Consider the following 6,184-nt stretch of genomic DNA (forward strand, 5'->3'; position numbering starts at 1 on the left):
CACTGACATGTCAGATTGCTTATTTAACCGCTGAAATGTCTTTATCAGTATTGTGGCAAGCTCATCAGTCTATCATGTCACATTCGTGGCTGTGTGTTTGATTGACAGGCACAGTATTGACATTGAGACCCACTCCTCAGTGTTGTAATGTGGGCTCAGCCTGAAGCTAATGAAAGCCACATGCTCGGTACGTTTCTAATCATGATGCTGTTTAGATTGTCTTCATGCTGCCTCTGGAACCTACGGTCACCCGACTGCTGCTTTTAATTCTAAGGAATTAGGCAGACCGGCCCACCTCCCATCCAGAAAGAAGTGGCTGCCCACTCTTCACGCCCCCTTAAAGGAGGTTCCCCACTACAGGAAATATCCCTGGCCTCCATCCACTGCTCTAAAGGACACTCCTATGAAGTGCACCACAGCTATCAATACTGAATATGTATGTGGGTTAAGTCACCAGTGGTAGAAGTACTCAGAGCCTTTACTTAAGTAACAATACAGCAATATAAAAATAGTCCATTACAGGTCAGGCATTCAAACTCCTACTTAAATAAAAGTACAGAAGTATTGGCAGCAAAATGTCAAAAGTAAAAGTGTGACTTCTGTGTTTATATTATTTGCATCAGTGTGTAAGTAGCATGTTCCTTTTGTAGTTGGTCAAAGTGAGGCTAGTTCTAACTTCTTTACATGGCCTACAGTTATGTAGCTTGGTGGTTCCTCCTCCAGGAACCATCAGGTCACAAGATGAATCTGAGGTCATGAGATGATTAATGGGGGAGGAACAATGAAGTTCAACTACACACATTTATATACATTTTTTTATTTCTCTCATTGTTTTGTGACATTTTAGATAATTTAACCTTTTTGGACTTCAAAAAGTTATTTCAGTGAAACCATCTGAGAACCTTAGACAAGCTTTGGTGGAAATGCAAACAACACATAGATATCTGCATTATGATAACACTGGTTTAATCTTCAGTAATGCATTGTATTTGATACATTTATAATACAGTCTGTTTTTTAATGTCAAATTCAAATGTGAAAGTAACTACAGCTGTCTAGATCTAAGTGTGACTTGTAGTTGTTCAACACTTCCAGCAACAACCATCAGCCGTCTGTCACCATATCTGTCGAAACGCAAGCTCTTTCAGGAATGAAATAACTCCCATACATGCTCTCTGGATGGGAACCGCTGGGCTAAACCCATATGCAACACAAGATTACCACCTAGTGTTTGACTGTGTTCACAGCAGCTCATGTTATTCTCATTTCATCGATATTCCTCTTTTGGTTTATGAAAGGCAAACTAGGAAGAGATAACCAGATTCTCCATTTTTCTCAGAGTTTTATCATGTGTTGGAAGCATGCATGTTAACACAGACCAGAGCTGTTTTTATGGAGGTCTGACTGGGGCATGAGTCCTTAGCCCCGGGTGGGAGTGTTTTTGTTTAGTTAAACTCACTCACACCCTGGGCCCATGTCCAGCAGTATGACAACACCATCTCCCATGGTTAAAGGATGGAAAGAGGCGGCGGAATGATGGTGGGCTGAAATTAAACCCCTGCTGGAAGCCACTGCTCTTGAATTGTTTTAAGAGGTGTTGGCTGTGTTCTTTGAAAATTATTTTTTGTTGTTGTAAATCAGGATTTTTGGGGTAACAGCTGGAACTGATCCCACTGCCCATACTTTTCCCTGTGATAAAGTTTAAATATCCTTTTGTTTGATGACACTGCTTTCAAGAAATAGACCAGTGATTCCCAACCAGGAATACTTATCCCAACCTCTGCCACAACTAATTCAGCTAAAAAATTGAAGTTGTGATTTGACTAAATACATATCCATCTATGTGTGTAAAAGAGAAAAAAATAAACAGCCAATTACAAAAAGGTGCGATGATGATCTTGAATAAATCTACGATAACCACCTGTCCAGCAATATAAAACAGTCATCGCAGCATCTTGCAATTAGAAATGCATGAAAACTAGTTACCCAGCAAACAGAAGCTGAAATAGTTAAGCTAAGCTAAATGTAGGCTGGTGTATTGATAGATCAAATAGTTCAAAGTGAAGCGTAAATAGTTGAAAAGGCTAATTGTAGGCTAATGAATAAACATCTTAAAGGGTTACCTAAAAGTAGGCCAATGAATGAAGAGTTAAATTAATTATGTTAGCTAAAAGTAATGAATAAATAGTTTAAAGACGGATTAAATAGTTAGCTAAAAGTAGGCTAATGACTAAATGTTTGAAATAGCAAACTAAAAGTAATAGAATGTAGAATGTAAAAAATGTAATAAACAATTACAAGTAAAAAGTAGTGATGGTTGGAAACAAGTAAAAGTATCCCTCATAGGTAAATGGTTTAATTGTCTTGCTTCTTCCAGGTGGTAGTACTAAATGCAAACTTGACCAACCTAAACACTGATAATTCAACTGTTTGAAAAAAAGCTTAATAACAATATCAACTTATAATTAGTGTTAGGTAACATCAAGGTTATAATCCATTGATGATATTTATTTGAAACTTGACAGGTGAAGTTGATGGAGGTGTACTTGGGCTCATCTGACAGGGACGTGGGGGTACATCTTGGGAGCAACTTGATTAAATCATCTGCAGAAAACTACATTGTTCAGTCTGACTTTGTGCTGAGGCGCTGCACACACCTGCAGATTCGTACCGACAGAAAGTGTCGTCAGTGCAGTGTTCCGTTTCCTGTTTGTGCTTCAAAAACAACATCAGAGCAACATGCCTTCACAGGTCGTGGACATCAGAAACTGTGGCAGAGCTGAGAACAGTCACAACATCTGCTTTCTGTTTACCCACGTAATCTTGTTCAGCAGACATTCCTGGCTGAAAGGTGCTTCAAGGGTCTTTTTCGCATGAGCCTTTTAATGCAGGTTGGCATGATGAGTGGGTTTCCTCGTTAGTCATGGTGGTGGACTGCAGCTCAGCGAATGCCATCAATACGCAAGTGTCATCACTGATAAAGTGCTCTCCATCTCATTTTTCTTCTTTCCTTTCTTTCTCTCTGTTTCCTCCGTCTACCATCACTCCATGCTGCTTTTCTGCTTTTAATCGATTTCCATGCTCTATCAGTAAACATGCTCTTTGTGTCACAGTAAGAGCATTCCTTGCTCTTGCTTTGAGGACTCTTTTTGAGACAGCTCTGGTCACAGAAGATTTTTTTTTATTGTATTGATAAAAGTCCCACAAATGAAGAAAGTATACGCTTCCTGTTAGGACACTTTCAGCTTACAAAGCATGTTTGCAATAGGAAGGAAGGAAAATTATCTAGTACAACAACATCTCAACAGGCTGTGCTTGTCTTCACTGGTGTTTATGTATAACATCACGACTCTTGATATTGTTAGCTGCTTCGGCTTCTGAGCAAGTGTGTCTCAAGAAGTAACGTCCCTTGTCTTACCTCCACTTTGAGTGTCAGGCAACCACAGTTCACACAAAGCTGTCTTTCATCGAAAACACTGAAAACTCTGGTCCTTAACAACTGTGTGCAGCAAACACATTGAAGAGAGACTCTTGAAAATGCATTCAGTGGAAGAATTGCCTGACACACTCATCACCTGTCAGCCCACAGTCCGGCTCTACACAATAGCAGCAACACAATGATAAAAAAAATACACTTGACTCCAAGATTGCTGTCACCACAGTCACCAAGACATAATAAACCTTGGAGAGAAAATGACAGAGATTTAAATTGTCAGCACAGAAATCAAGGTCCAGAGTGGAATACGTATTCTGTAAATAAAAAAATTGAGTTGTAGGGTTTCATGATGTGTTAAGAAGTTTAGTTTTTTTGGCAGATGATGACGAGGTTTTAAGAGCGAGGGAAGGGTACTGATGGAGGCCCGGTGGTCAGCAGCACAGTATGGGGTTTAGTCTGTGTTTTTGGGGTGGTGAGTGGGGGTGAGCTCGTCTCTCTGCGATCCCATCAGCCCTGGGCTGAGCTCTTAATGCGGCCCTGACGCCTTGCTGGCGCAGGGGCCACGCTGCCTCACATCTGGAGCCAATTACCCTGGAGGGGCTGTGACAGATTCCCCCCCCGCCACCACAACCCTCCATGCTCTGCTCTGCTGTCCAACACAGCTCCGACCACTCTCACAGTTACATTCCTCCAGTTTTCACAACACCATGCTTCATTTTTGTCGGCCTCTCTTCCCTCTTCTTCCCTCTTCCCTCAAAACTAACTGGGATTGCTCTGCTGTTTTTATCTAATCAGCTGATAAAGAAGAGTATCAGGCAGTAATGATGGCTTTGGGCCATGTAGTCTCAGTGTTGCCTGTTTGAGTCTGGTTGGGGACCTATGTTGCACGCCTCTATTTCCTATTTCCTATTGGCGCTAAAACTGCTCTAAAGGCAAAAATGGACAAAAACGCTATCTTGTAAAAATTTGTAAAAAATTATCATCAGCGAAACATGACACAAAGTCATTTGGCCTCAACCAGTACGGCTTGGTATAATTTCTGCACAGTAATGTCATCCTAAATCATGTCTTCCTGTGGTAGAGCACTGGCAGTAAACACCACTCGTGAATAAAGCACGTTTAGTACCAAATCAGCTTTTACAGGTGTGATTTATGGAGTGCCTTGGCTTCCACACAGTAGAGCCCCTGGGATATATGTGTGTGTGTGTCTGTGTTTGCATGTGTGGCTCAGTGGAGCGTGTAGGTTTCTATACAGCCTTACCTGAGGAGAGTGTGAGATCTTGTGACTGTAGGATGGGGGTTAGTTCTGGTGCTTGGACCCAGTGACTGATGGATGTAATTGAGTTTGTGGTGGTGCAGAAGGTGTGGTGGGGATGTATACTGGCCCCATAGGATTTCTCTCACTGAGGTCAAAGGAGTTGGGAACAGGTTTTGCTGTATCTGGGCCATACTTTCCTAACTCCCCACTGCCCTGTTTGGCACCAATGCTATGCTTCATTAGCTGCAGCTATAGGGTGTACCTGGGCAGGGAGCCAGAGGATTGAGCTGTCCTGGGTTACATAGATATAAATTGGAACGTGGACTGTGAAGTGAATGTGGAAACTCTACAGGTGGCTGAAATTAAATCATATACAGAATCAGTCTGCTCTGAAATATGGAAGGCTTTTGGTAGCTGGCTTTGTGCTTGTGTGCAGTAAAATAGTAGCATTTGAGGAGATAAATCACTAGTACTGTATGTATTTGTGCTTGTGTATGTATCTAGGGCATGCACGTGTCTGTGTGTGTACAACGTACACTTGTAACCCACAAGTCTGTGTTCTCAGTTAGGTGTCTAGAGTCACGTTGAGTTTATCCACGGGTGCATTAGTCAAGATTTGGCCATGACAACCACTTACAGAGAGAAAGTTCGACGATGCAGGGCAAAGAGCCACAGAGGTGACAGACAGAGGGAGAAAAAGAGGGGGACCACTGGTAGAACAAAGAAACACAACAAATCATCCTGGACTGTAAAAATGCCAGCGCTGGCTCCAGGGGAAAACAAGGGAGAGAGGAAGTCAAATATACATTTTTTTTAAGTTGCTCCATCATAAGAGAAAGGCAAGCAGAGAGGGAGTGGGGGTACAGGGTAAGGAGAAAAAAAAAAACAAAAAACAATTTACCAGTCTTATTCTGCCCTCTGCTGGACAGTTCAACAAGATGGCTTCATGTGGAAGGAGCTTTACTGAAAGCGGGAACACTCACTTATGACCTTTCTTATCGTCACACAAAAATGCCATTAAAATACCTTGACTCTAAGGTGTTAATTTAGGCTGCTGCAGTGAATATACACTGACATGTTTACTCCTGTTGGTCAAGGTGATCTGCAAAATGAATGCTTGCGATAGTCAAGAGCGTATTCACTCTCCTGCACCGAGGCAATCCACTATCTGCCTCCTTCACCATTACAGCCCTCTCTGCTCAGTAAGGTCATGTCTGAGAGGTTGTTTACAAGACAGTCTGTATCCCAGGGATGTGTAAGATCTGCGACCTGGGCTCTTTATTTATAACAGCTGGAGTAGAGAGATGTGGAGTGCTGACATTTGGCAGAGTGGGGTGAGAGGTCAAGTCTAACACCAATAAAGTGGAGACTTTGATCATGGCATTTATGGATGTAGCAGGCACAGCACCGTCAGAGAGAGAGACAAGAAGAATTAAAGAGAAAGGGATAGTACGGCAGCATTTGAGGGGACAGATTAGGGGGAAAAAGAA

The sequence above is a fragment of the Trachinotus anak genome, unplaced genomic scaffold (assembly GCF_046630095.1).
Source record: "Trachinotus anak isolate AG129_WGS33_773 ecotype Australia unplaced genomic scaffold, CSIRO_AGI_Tana_v1 ptg000015l, whole genome shotgun sequence".
Taxonomy (NCBI): Eukaryota; Metazoa; Chordata; class Actinopteri; order Carangiformes; family Carangidae; genus Trachinotus; species Trachinotus anak.